The 12,634-nt window shown below is 41.8% G+C and overlaps 1 protein-coding gene across 3 annotated transcripts in view; it reads right to left on the bottom strand.

Moving 5' to 3' along the window:
- LOC127353510 (zinc finger protein 469) overlaps positions 1-12,634 on the bottom strand; it is a 184,827-nt gene that overhangs the window by 38,092 nt on the left and 134,101 nt on the right. For 2 of the 3 annotated variants that reach the window (XM_051382764.1, XM_051382763.1), the window contains one exon: positions 3,532-3,763. The exons of the other annotated variant lie outside the window; for it this stretch is intronic. The gene's annotated coding sequence lies outside the window, so the exon portion shown is untranslated. The remainder of the gene's footprint in view (positions 1-3,531; positions 3,764-12,634) is intronic. 3 annotated transcript variants of the gene reach the window in all.

Genomic DNA, 12,634 nt, shown 5'->3' with positions numbered 1-12,634 from the left:
CTCCTGCCATTCAGGTATGTCAGTAAGAAGTAATGCCTTCTCTCCCCTTTCCCCTTCCTGATGTTGTGTTTTTTTGTTCACAAAGTAACAACACAACATGGAGAGCGAGGAGTGCTGTTCCCAGGGGCCACATCACATATCTTTTTCTCCCCAGGGGAATATCTAGTACACTGATGCCAGCTGTCAGTAGAACTGAAGGGAAAACAGTATGATATGGCAGTGACAATTTAATAGACTCACACATTTAGTGTCTTTAATAATTAAATTCAATGTCAGTCTGACAATAAGAAGAAGTCTCTTGGGATTTTCAAGCATGGCCACACTAGTTTATATCTACAAATCACTTCTGAGAAAATGCTGATCAGATTCGATTACTAGAGGCAATTCTGTCAATCTTTGTATGACGGCTGTTAAATATACCGTTTATACATTTGTCTACGTCTATAGGAGCAAAGCAATGAGTTTCGAAGAGACAACATTGTGTGTCAAAGACAAGCTGATTCAGATGGTTGCCAGAGAAACCCCCAAACATCACATACTTAAACAATAAGATGCATTTTTGTTTATCACCTCCTTAATATACATCTCAACCTGTCATTTAAGACCATAACGCTGGTGATGAAGGGCAGATTAAACCACTGGCATAAGAATTTTCTTCTGAGGTTGAGGTTACTGTTCAGCTTTCACTATTGCAGCCTAATGAAAGTCAGCTCAGGCCTGTCAGGATTGAGACAGAAAGGTCAGAAGTCATGACCATATCAGTCAACGTGGGAATTAAGGGATGAATAACCTCCCTGGTCTTATGTAACCTTAGTGACTGGTCCGGGCAGTACCTGCTGAGCTGATAATAAACCAACCTTATACTCATTATCATGCCCCTTAGACACCAAACTTAATGTGATAATTAGAGTGAGTAGTCACAGTAACTGGCTTGGGGATTATGATTAATAGTCTTTAAGGTATTAAGGTAGGCTAAAAGTGCAAATGTGTATTATTCATAAAAAGGATAGAACGTGTCTCTCCTTGGAGTATTAAATCAGCTTCCTGAAGGTATCTGTCTGTTCACACTTAAATCTCCACTGACTCTGGTTATAGTGAAGTCATCCTGCTTGCATACATTTTCATCACAGGATCCCTGTGGCTGTGTCTTAAGAAGACTTACTTTAAATAAGACCTACTGTTGCAAGTGTTGATCTTTCCATACTTCTCCCTCCCGGTAATCATGCATGAGTGTGGTGGTGATGGCGGAGGATAGGGGTCTGAGGGGGCTCTCAGGGAGTCTAGAGTTGCATCAAGTACGAGAGACAGGAGGTGGTAGCGGGGTCAGGGGTCACGGTGCCATGACAAACAAATGAGCCACCCAGTGAGGAAGTCAACAAGAGATGCTTTCCCATGCAGCTCCGCAAGCCCTAGCAACAGCAGCTGCTGGCAAACATGTGTGTGACAAATGTGCCATCTGAGCCAATGACAGGGTCTCAATCACCATATGGGGATGCCACACAAACATGTCACACAAACACAGCAGAGAGGGTGGGAGAAAGACTACAGGGGGTGAAGAGAGACAGAGGAGGGGGAAGCAGCAGACACAGTAAAACATAACAAGGTGGATATTGATAGGATATGTCAAGTATTGTTGATATGGGAAATGCAGCAACACAGAACAAACTCCCCTAAAGGCTCACTGGTGGTCTGTTTACAATACAGCCACACTCACAGCCGAGCAGACTGCTTCAGTAGGGTTAAATGTTATGATGACTCCCTGTTGGGAAACTCATGGGAGAGTTACTGCTGTTAGCTGGACTGCAATCAACCAGGTTTTACTGTGGGTTCTATTGTTGCCCTTTGGGGTTTAATGACCAGCAAACAGTCTCATGATGGCCTCCTTCTGCCATTCCATCCTACTAGAATTGCCTTTTATACACATTGTCCAGACTGACAGACCAGATGAAGCCAAACTGGAAGTTTACACACACAATACTGCTTTCTTTTTCTTCTGGGTTGCTTCAAAATAATTTTTCTATATTCTTGTGTGTCCCCTGATAATTCCTCTTCATTCGCCTCCAAATCTACATTGCATAGTACCCACAATGTTTTCAATCAGTCCATTTGATTTTCCACACTTTCATTTAATAACTTTATTTGCCTTAGCCTTCTGTCTGTCCTCTATCTCATCCTCTTTTTGTATTTTCCTCTCTCTTTCTCTCCCCCTCGCCAGCTCTGGAAAGTACATTCGCACAGTTCAACAGTGACACAAGGACCGTCTCCTTCATGGCAGACCATGCTTGTGTTTTTTCAATTAAGCCGGGCTCCTGTACACTATTCATTTGGGAAACCATAATTCTCATGGCCCAGCAGAAACTAATGGAAAGTCGCTTAGGTTTTTTTCCGGGAGAGGTATCGGAAAGACCCATTCCCTAGAAGTGTGTCTGGCTAGTAGGGATGGAGAATAAAACCATAGTAATACAGCTTATGAGAATACAAGAGGTGTTGATAGGAGGTGAAAGCCTCACCAAGGGGTATCAGGGTGCAAGAACTCATAGGGTAAATGGGGGAGCAGGAAGGAGGTGACTGAAAGAATACAGATGGATGGATTTCCAAGGGAATGTGGATGAAAGTGAGTGAGTCGCAGGCCGGATCTGAATTGCCCAGCGGGGAGGAGGACAGATCCACTGAAATCACTTCAAAGCCTGGTGTCACTGGGCTGCAGATGAGTACACAATGTCTCCTGTCCTTTTTTTATTTACAGAGATGAGCCTCAATAGCCCAATAGCATCTGCCTTAAAATGCAATCAGCAGTGCAAATAAACATCTTCACACGTGCGCCCCCTGACACACACACACACACACACACACACACACACACACACACACACACACACACACACACACGTGCAGTAACACCGCCCTCTACAACATTTAACAGCTCATTTAAAATTAGGGGGTAGTATCACTGTATGGTTGTATATTACAATAGCAATAGCCCAGATCAACAATACAAGTCAACAGAGTGATATTAAATTTACCCGACAACAAAAGAAATTCTGAAAATCAGAATTCTTATTGAATATAAACTTCCAGTCAACTCTTACAAAAGTTCCCATCCCATAACTGATCTTCCTTTTTCCAGAATGTCTTAGCCCCAGTCTGACCCCCTTCCTTGACTGACCAGTAGGAGTCATTTATCACCATTAACATAAACCTTTCACTGAACAGTGACTCAGTCTGCGTTCATACATAAACAGTGCAAGAAATATGCAAAGACACAGACACACACATACAGTATGTATATGTGTGAATGTATGCTCACACAATCACAAAAACACACCTACCATCTACCATTGCACATACTATAGGTACACACACACATTTAAAGTGGGAGGGACCTAAAATGGACTGCCCCCCTTACACCCCCACCCCCCACCACAACAATCAATAATCAACAGAGACAGACAGACAGTAAAGGAGAGCAGTGAGTGAGAGAGAGAGACAGGCAGGAGCAGCACACGAGGAGGAGACAGTCTGTAGTCTTACCTCAAGAGTAATGCTATGGAGCCGATACAAGGGAAAGCCTCATGACTGTAGTGGTCTCTCTCCGTCTCGGTCTCTTTGTATCTCTCAGCTGTGGGAGACGGGCGCTGACACACACAGGCAGCACAGAGCAGCACAGAGCAGCACAGAGCAGACTGACGCTCGGCACACTTTACAGGCAGAGAAAGCAGTGAAGCCGCACAGACCCAGGGCCCGTCCGCTCACACTCTGCCTTCTGAGGATGAAAAGAGAAGACTTCATTACCAGCTGCAGACCACGCCTCCACCCTTCCAGTCTCCCTCCTCCCAAGCCCTTTCTCCCTCCCTCCCTCCCTCCCCCCTCCCAAACTACCTCCCTGCTTCCCTTCCACACTCTCAGCCAGTAGCACGCTCCGGGGCCTGTCCCAGCCAAGAGAGGGGAAGCAGACGGCCAAAGAAAACTCCCATCCCACTGCCTGCCAGCGCTGTGCAGTGCACTGAGAGAGGGGGCAGAGAGAGAGATGAGGAAGGAGATGAAGAGACAGAGAGAGAGATGGCATACACAGTAGCATACGGTTGGAATCCACAAACTGTTTGTTTTGAAATTTTACATTGAGTACACAGCCTCACAGTTGTTTCAAGTTAACAGTTTTGCCAGTGAAACACTTAAAAAGCATTAAGGAGAGGGGGCAAGACACAGAGGGAAGGACACAGACAGGGAGGCAGACGGAAAAAACAACAGACATACTCAGAGAGAGACATAGAGAAAAAGAGTGATCAATTTGACACTTTTAAGGAGAAAAGTAAAAAGTGAAGAGACACATTTAACCAGGGGTTGTTGGAACTTCTAATTAAGACTTACCGTAAGAGAAATCACATCAAAAGACTGTCGCACAAGAAGTGTGTAGTGTGTAGTGTGTATATGTTGGGTTCTAGGAGGTGGTGTCAATGTCTGTCTCTGCCTGTTTGAGTGTCTAAAAACCTGTCTCTTAGTCTCACCAACTGTTTGTAAACTGCTTCTATTGTCAACACCCAAAATAAGGATGACAGTTTTTGTCCATCTTCAGACCATCTTTCCCCTCCTTCTCATCCTCTCTTCCTTTTCTTCTTATGCCAAAGTGAACTCTCTACCCATCAGACGTGGAAAAAAGGCCTAAAAGCACTAGCTGTTTACTGTCTGTAATTATGAGGGGCTGGGTACGCTCAACCCAGGCCAGCTCTGCACCCTGCCCCCAGTGCCACCACACACAAACCTAGCTCTAGCAAGTCTGCCAATTAAAACCGGGCCATGACACAGAGAGAAAGGTGAAAAGTAAAAGAAGAGTGAAAACGGTTAAGTTCAAAGTTTCAGATTGAGTTGTAATTAGGGGAAATTTGTTTTTTGGCACAGTGGAATTTACTCAAAGGATAAAAAAAAAACAGACAGTATAAACAACTTACAGTTATAGGTTCACTGGAGGTCAAACTGTACTGCAGGTCATTGACACGAAATAGCAATTATTAAAGTAATGATTTCCCAAGAATCTGAGAGAGCTAGTTTGCTGGTAAAGGCTGTGAGTCAAGCTCCAGTTAATAGAAAGACAGATGATGCTTGATCTTGCTGAAAATTAGAAAGAGACACTACCACAGCACATCACTTCATCCATCAGGACTGCCACGCCTGCATATGGTGTCCTGTTTGAACTTTCACAGAAAAAAAAACAGGACTGACTTTAAATAAAGTTACACAGGTTTAAGTCACCAGTAGTACTCGTAGTCAAAGTCTCGATTGCTTAACACAAATAAGCAAAAGAACAGCGGGGACAAGCACAAATACTATTCCAAAACACCATGAAAAACTACTACGACTAGAAGAAAAGATTTAGAGCAATTCAAAAGATCACAGAAAGGAACAAAAAGACCAAGAAGTCTGCATAGTGTTGAAGAAAAGGTAGCAAATTTCTTGGCATCACATAATGATGTAAGCAGGGTTTATACAGATTTTTGGCAATCTCCCGCACTAGCATTAAACACCTACACAGACCCTCACTCTGGCATAATAGTGTCAAATTTAAACAGTCCACAAAACAGTACTTAAGGTTATGGGCTGCCTTCATTGTAGGCTGTGAAAACCCGGGCCGGGTTGGGATTTGAGACCGTTGGAGAGGGTTGGTCGGGGGAATGACAGAGAAAGGAGAGACAAACTCATTTCAGTGCACTTTATTGCTAAGAAACACTAATCCTCCAAAACCAGAGACACGGACAGCCCTTCTGTGGTGTTTTATGTCTTAAATCTGGGGCTTTAGTGACAGAGAAAAGACTAATCCAACATCTGAAAGCTGTTGTTTGTTTACTGTCTACTATATAATCAACTATTTTCATTACCATTACAATAGTAAATTCATAAAAATAGCACAAAGTGGCCATAATAAGGAAAACTGAAACAGTAATGGCAGGCTGTCAGTCATGCTTTGCTGCAAAAAGATGTGATTGTGCTTCAAGATCTAAAACTGGGATTTAGGACTGAGGTGGAATTTACTAAAAGCATACAGTATTCTATCCAGCCACTAGGGGCTGAGTTGAGCTGTAATGTACAGTCCATTTACAGAGATGAGGCAAAGTTTGGCACTAACCTTTTTATACAGCATCTCTCTCACCCTGCTCTCTGTTTCTGTTTTTGGGTGGATGAACCTTTGTGCCTCTTGATTTCATAACTGAAGTTACTGTGTCTTGCAAATGTTTAGGGTAGTTCTTTCAATTCCTCCCACATGTATTACAATCATTCATTTCATTGAGTGTAACCCACATACTATTAAACAACTGATAAGGAGAGATCATTTCTCTGGAATACTGTTACTGTAAACTGAATTTGACAACTGACCTTAACAAACACAAGATGCGTGTGTTATGAGAATGATACGTGCTGCTTGGTGCAAAAAATCAGCTCATTACATACAACAGAATTCAATGAGAGGTCTGCAGGATTGTCAAGAAGAGCTGTATCACGCCAGAGAACTTCAAATGTTTTTTTCTGGTTGCATATGGAAGCATTGACTATGACACACATTCAGTTTAAAAGTAAGGGAATATATGGGTGAATATCTAAACATCACTGGGTTAAATAAACCCTTCATACAGAGCAGGCTGGAGGAAGAACAACACCATCATCTCACAGGAACTTCAGGTTACAGAAAAGCCAAAACAGCTGCCTCTGTGATTGGATTTCAAAAGCCACAGGAAAAGGTCTGACTGTCAGGCATCACACACATTTGGCAAAACAACCAGGCTGGGATGGGCTAAAAGGGAGTAATATATTATAGTGCTAAGAATGAAACGTCTTAATGGCAAATAACTCCAAAGATAGTTTGTGATAAGATCACATACTCATGCAAGTGAACTAAACTGGATAAATGGAACAAGAACATACAATAGGATATAAAGTTTATGTAGTGCATCAGAGACAGCTTGCCTTGGACGGCAGCTGGAATCATATTAGACTTCAGGATTTAATCATAGTTTGTTGTGAAATTGAAATTTCACTTTTAACGACCTGAATTGAAAACAGAGTCATGGCAAAGAGAGGGAACTTTCTGTGTTGTTAACACTAAAAACCTTTGTGAAATGTTTCAAAGTGAAGGAGTCCAAGATCGACTCCTCAGCATTTCCAGGATGAATATGGAGATTGTTTAAATCCTGCCCTGGGGCCTGTGCACCAATGGCTTGCATTATACTAGTCTAAACAAGTATTTTTAGTTCATACAGGACATAAAAAAAACATGTTTTTTATACTTTACCTTTAAACCCATATCCTCACTCTGCCAACTGCCTAAGGTGTCTAAATGGTCTCCCTCTCTCTGTGGAAGAAAAAGTCATATAAAACACCAATGCTAAATATAGTGTTCTAATGACCTTACAGTATTCTAACCTCCCCTTAGGCCAGGGAGTAACAAAAAATGAATTAAAGTAATTTTGGAGACAGTGTGCAGGTAGATATCCATGACCTACTGTACTGTTATTGCTAAATATTATTACCTAAAGCTAAGTATAGCAATGAGAAAAGTCTTTTTCTCTGAAAAATGCAGGGTGACAACATATAGGTGCTAATTCTGGACTTCAAAGGAAAAAGGATGAATCAATGGCAGCCATGGCAAGATGACAGCATCAAAGTGTTGAAGCCTGGCTGTGTGCCACAACAGTTGGTGCACTCTGGAGCACACAGTCATTACTGTGTGGTAACCAGGCCTTCGTCTTGAACAAGACTTGACAATGAAGAGTCTTAAGATCAAACTTCAGGGTTGTGTTTTATACAATAATTACTACGGCTTGGCGTGCATGTAGCTTCATAGTTGTAGAGCCTGTAAGTAAGTACAGTAAGAGCATTGTTTTTCTTCCAAGCTGTAAAATGACATTGGCAATCTGATTTTAGCCACAGTTGCAGTGAGGATGTACAGTACCAGGATCATTACAGGTCATTTTGCTGGCACGCCCAGAGCCTCAATGAAAGGCCTCCTCAATGCCACCAACACTCCTGCAACTCTCAATTAAGGCTACTGAGGGTGACTACATGTGAATGTATTCCATGACTCACTGACTGCTACACATCTGAAATGTCCAGTACAAACAAAAATATTAATACTCTACAGTAGGAATATACAGTATTTAAAAAAAAAAAATAGGACTAGTTCTATGAGTGTATTGTGTCTTTGTGCACTGAGACAAGAAAGAGTCCTAGAAAAATGAGACCGTGGGTTTCAACTCAGACAGGTGATGGTGGCTAACCAAAAGGTCTAACCCATCCATTGCCTCCCTCTGTCTGAGTAACTTTTGGGCTCTGGTGCTGCCGGGCTGAGTGGCCAGCCTCAGCTCTGGGAATTTCACACCTACAATGGCCACGACCAGCAGAGCAAAGCCCATCACACCCTGGTGTGCCATTTCTGACCCAGAGAACCCAGCGTCCACGAACACATGCTCTTCCCCAGGGCAAACACGGGGCACCCCAGCCAGTGTAGACTTAGCAGCTTGGCGATGTGTACTCGCCCCGCCATGTGGACCAGGAGTGATGATGTTCCCAGGGAGACAAGGTGTGGGGGTTTGTGCAGGGGAGGAGGTGGCTTGGGTCCGGTGGGGTTAGAGGTGAAAGAGGAAGAGTTGAAGAAAGGGGAAAAGCCCCACCCTACCTAAGTACCTCATGTTCTTGGAGGAGCATTGACAAACACACCTTCATTTTTTTCTTCAAAAAATTTTATTAGCTTTAAGGCAAACTTATTGCCAAAGCCTTAAGATTGTGCTCAGTGACAATGTTTTTAAAAGTCTCAATTTCTATCTGCACAAGGTAAGTAGGGTATGTTGAAGGTTACATAAAGATTGGGGTTATGACAAATACATTATGGTTGAGGAATGGTTAGGATTAGACAACTAAAACACTAAAGGTGAGTTGGTTCCGTGTAGTCATGAATCAATTTGACTTTTTATCTCCCGATACTGATTCCGATACCTCAGCTCAAGGCATTTTCTAATATCAAGTGGAGATCCTTAACAGTGCTCTCCTTTTCCCAAATTTAATATCTGTCGCTTTTGAGATCATTTTTATTTAAGACCAGCGGTTGTTGTGGCACTCAAAATTTGTTGCTTGACTTGGCAGGCCACTCTGACTAAATTAATGTTACTGAAGGCAGAAACATTGAATTTTATGATCACATTCGGTCAGTATAAACGCAATAAATTACTTCTTAAATGTGGGTCGCCGTGTCCAGGCCGATACCCAATCCGCTTAACAAGGTCAGTTTCTGTGCCGATCTGTGCATTTGTAGGTATGGTTGGGATAAGGCAACTGAAAGATGTGGTTGTGGAAAGTTCTTAATTATGGTTAATAAAACTGCAAATGTTAATTGCAGGTCTGTGATGGGAGGCAAACTCCAGTCTCCTGTGTGAAAGTCGGATGTACCTCATACCCATCCACCACGACTTTGCTTTCTGTCTCGCTACATATAGGACACTACTTCCCCAAAGAATGTAAATCATCCAATATGGATGTAATTCTAGGGATGCAGCTTCGAGAACTTCATTTACAAGAATATTTTCCTGATGCTGATGAAAGAAAGAATGATATGACAAAAAAAAATCCCAAAACAAACCAAATAAATATATTGTTGAACCTGATGAATCTGAAACTTGATCTAATCTTGGTGGCAAAATGTGTTGCTTGCATATTTGCACTTGATGCTTATTAAATTAAAGATCTAATATCTATAGGAGCTTCCTTTTATGCGTGATTCATTTCTTATTCTATGAAAATATTTCATAATTTAAGCATATGAGACATAGGGATTTTTTATCCCAGGACACATAAAAAACCCAACCCATTTGCTAATCATGTTCACACAGTGAAAACAAGTTAATCACTATGCTGGGCCTCGCTAGACTGGTGTCTCGGGCTCAACTGTGGCTAATTGAAGGGTAACTTACTGAAAATGTAATTTATGTCTGGAGCACAGTGATAAAGTGATAGAGTTAAATACTAAAACACATATCGATGTTTCCTCTTTGGGTTTCATCTTCCGGTGCCTTTATTTCGTCCGATTAAAGCGTCTGGGTTGAAATATTAAAGGGTGGATAGAGCTGCCATTGAACTGTAGCAGAGCCACAGCAAACCAAACACAGAGCCCTCATCTGCACAAATAGGCCTTTCAATCCTTCCCCTCACTTTTGTCCCATCAATACTTCACTCTTCATGGAGACCAAAGCCACCAACTCCAACCTTCCCTCTGCCCCCTCCAAACACACAGAGAGGTGAATAGTGTCTACTGTACCTTCCACCACTCCCCTCTCTGTGGGGTAGAACACATTTTGACAGGCCTGTATTTATGGCCAGCCGGAGTCGTGTTGGAATGAATCATGAAAAGGACCAAAATCATCTCGCTGGATGTTCATTTATATTGAGTGCTGGTCAGCTGTGTGGGTCAGTGTGTGTGGCCTGTGTAGAGAGAATGGGGCTTGTGTGAGTGTATGAGTGAGTGTGTGGGAGCGGGGATTAAGATAATCCCTCTAATGAGCAACAAGTGTGGTAATCATTCTGTGTTTATTATCTGTCTGTGTTTATATGGATGAAAACACTACATGTTTTCTCTGTTGAGACTGTGTTCCTGTCCAACATTATGAAGTTTGCTTGCTTGCTGAAAAGTGATCTTGGAAGTAATACCATATAAAGTCAAGTTCAAAATGGATAATAATAATAAAAGCGAATGGATAATGTCATAACTTCTTTGATACATATTGACCAAGTAGGCTTTATTCAAACTCGCATGGCATCAAATAATATAAGGAGGCTTCTACATGCAATGGCTAGGGCAGAGACTTATCAGCACCCAGCGATAGCTGTGTCGCTGGATGCTGAGAAAGCCTTCGATAGAGTAGAATGGAAGTATCTGTTTTATGTATTGTCTAAATATGGCTTTGTATGTATAAATTGGATAAAAGCACTTTACCATGAACCAGTTGCATCAGTTAAAACAAATAGCATAAAGTCTGACCTATTTCATCTTTATCAGTCTACACACCAAGGCTGTCCGGCATCCCCGGCCATTTTTATACTTGCCCTCGAGCCTCTTGCCTGTGCCATACAGGCCCAAAAGGATATAACCTGAATTAGTATTAGTGATTACAGTAAGTAAACTACAGTAAGAGTGAGGCCATCCCACTCAACCATCTCACTTACCAAACACATTTGGGCACATCCCCTTTTAAGTGGACCCCCCAAAGTATGAAGTATCTAGGAATTAAAATACGATCTCTAATTAGCAAAATTGTTGATATAAATGCACCAGAACTTCTTAAAACAGTCAGGGAAGACATTAAAAGGTGGACAGTTTTACCTCTATCCCTCTGGGGAAGATCAGATTCCAGATATATACCAATATTATATAGCATTTAACTCTAGATATCCCCTGCAGTGGGCCTATGTCGGTGTTAGAGAGGTTGGCAGTTGGGAGTGGCTTGAGGAAAATATTTTTGAAGCCTATAACAAAGGCATAACCTTAACAGTTTTATGGTATAATCCTAAAGCCATTTCCAGAATTAATAATCTAGCCTTACAGCTCTCATGTGATGTAGTCAAAATTCTCCAGAAGTGTTTGAACTTTAGTGGAACATCTTTACTATCATGTTCACTGTGGAATAATCCCTCGTTTACCGCAGGAGGTAAACCTCTTAAGAATAAAGTATGGCAACAGCATAATATAAGTCGGTTGGGCCAAGTAATTAGTGATGGCAAAATGATCTTGTTTAATGACTTAAAATTACAATTTGGACGAATAGATACAGAATTTCGGTCATATCTACAAATAAAATCTGTCATGAAACCTTTACTCTCCAAAGAGATAGGGAATGAAAAAGACTAAACAAATTTAGGGGAATTGCTGTCAGGAAAGGTACAGTCTCAGTAATGTATAAATTATTATGTTCTGCTGCTCCTGACAGAAACTCCCAAACTAAATTACAATGGGAACGTGATATGGGTGTATTTCCCTCCCACAATGGGATAGAGCACTTACAAGTTGTACAAAAGTGTCAAAGTGTGTCAGATACAAAATTATACAGATAAAGATATTACACAGAGTTTACATTACACCTTGCAATCTGAATGCATTTGATAACACATTATCCAAATCTTGCTGGCATGGCTGTGAGGTGGAGGGTACACTAATGCACTTACTGTGGTACTGCCCTCCTGTTAAGAGGTTTTGGTTGAATGTTATTGAAAGCTTGTCACGTGTCCTTAACATAGATATAAAACCCTGCCTGATAACCTGTATATTAGGTGCGAATATGGACACTGCAAAACCCCAAACTATACAAAGTATTATTGTCCTGGCTCAGCTTAACGGATCATTTTAATGAACTGGAAACAACGTAAGCCAAATTGTTTTAGTATGGAGAACTGGCGCAAGGACTTCATGGAGTTTTTATCGATGGAACAGGCGCCTCCACTCTAGTAGAGGATAATAGGCCGGATGAATTGTGGAGCTTTTTTAAATCTAGTCTCCAGGTAACATGAGGATCCCCATGCTGTGAAGAACTGATATACTACTGTAAATTGGAGATTCATGTCTTTCATGAGCAATGAGCGCTTAGCACATTCAACACGCTGACCC

The sequence above is a fragment of the Dicentrarchus labrax genome, unplaced genomic scaffold (assembly GCF_905237075.1).
Source record: "Dicentrarchus labrax unplaced genomic scaffold, dlabrax2021, whole genome shotgun sequence".
Taxonomy (NCBI): Eukaryota; Metazoa; Chordata; class Actinopteri; family Moronidae; genus Dicentrarchus; species Dicentrarchus labrax.
Note: the sequence above shows the minus strand (reverse complement) of the source record. Positions and strands in the feature narration are given on the sequence as shown.